Genomic DNA, 1,118 nt, shown 5'->3' on the forward strand with positions numbered 1-1,118 from the left:
CCAAAGTTTTGTACCCGAACCAGAATTGGGGTCAGGGAGGGGTCTTCCCCATATGTAATAAGACACTAAAAATGTAAATAGCAATATAGGTGGGGGGCGGGGCTGGAATAGCGAAAGGAAGGTTCGCGCATGCGCGGCCCGGACCAACGAGTCGCTCCGCCAAGGATAGAGTGACTGCCTTTTGATTTCTTCTTTGACCCATACATCCATTGGTTATTTAAGAGTATGCTGTTTTCCAGTTTTTCCTCTGTGATTGATTTATAGCTTCATTCCATTTTGTTCAGAGAAGATACCTTACATGATTTCAATCTTTTGAAATCTATTGAGATTTGTTCTGTGGCCTAGCATGTGGTCTATACTGGGGAATGTATTATATGCATTTGAGAAAAATGTGTATTCTACTGTTATTGGGTAAAATTTTTTTTAATATCAGTTAAGTTACAGCAATATTGAAAGTGGAATACTGAAGTCTCCAACTATATTGTAGAACTGCCTATTTCTCTCTTCAATTATGCCAGTGTTTGATTTACATATTTTGGGGCTCTGTAGTTTATTTAGTACATATATGTTTATAATTAGTATATCCTCTAGATAGATTGACCCTTTATCCTTCATTGTTTCTTTTAACAACTTTTAACTTTAAATCTTTTTTTGTCTGATATTAGTATAGCTATTCCAGCTCTTTTTTGGTTAATATTTGCATAGAATATATTTTCCTGCCAGGGGAGGGGAGCAGGGGATGGGTAGAGGTAGGCAAAGGTGGGGGGGAAATGGAGGACATCTGTAATAGCGTCAACAATAAAAAGATATTCTTTCCCCACTCTTTCGTTTCAAACTTTTTGGATCTAAAATGAGTTCCTTTTAGACCTGGAGAGTGTCATGCTAAGTGAAATAAGTCAGTCAGAGAAAGACAAGTATCACATGATCTCACTCATATATGGAATCTAAGTAATAAAATAAACTGATTAACGGAGTCGATCCAGAGACATGGAAGCATGGAACAGAGTGCGGAATCTTGGAGGGAAGGCAGGGGAAGATGGGTGAGTGGGAGGTAATCAACCAAAGACCTTGTATGCATATATGCATAACCCATGGACACAGACAATAGGGTGGTGAAG

The 1,118-nt window shown here is 38.6% G+C and overlaps 1 pseudogene; it reads right to left on the reverse strand.

Moving 5' to 3' along the window:
- The window catches only part of LOC102426752, a 28,441-nt pseudogene that overhangs the window by 9,043 nt on the left and 18,280 nt on the right, over positions 1–1,118 (reverse strand).

The sequence above is a fragment of the Myotis lucifugus genome, unplaced genomic scaffold (assembly GCF_000147115.1).
Source record: "Myotis lucifugus unplaced genomic scaffold, Myoluc2.0 scaffold_386, whole genome shotgun sequence".
Classification (NCBI taxonomy): Eukaryota; Metazoa; Chordata; class Mammalia; order Chiroptera; family Vespertilionidae; genus Myotis; species Myotis lucifugus.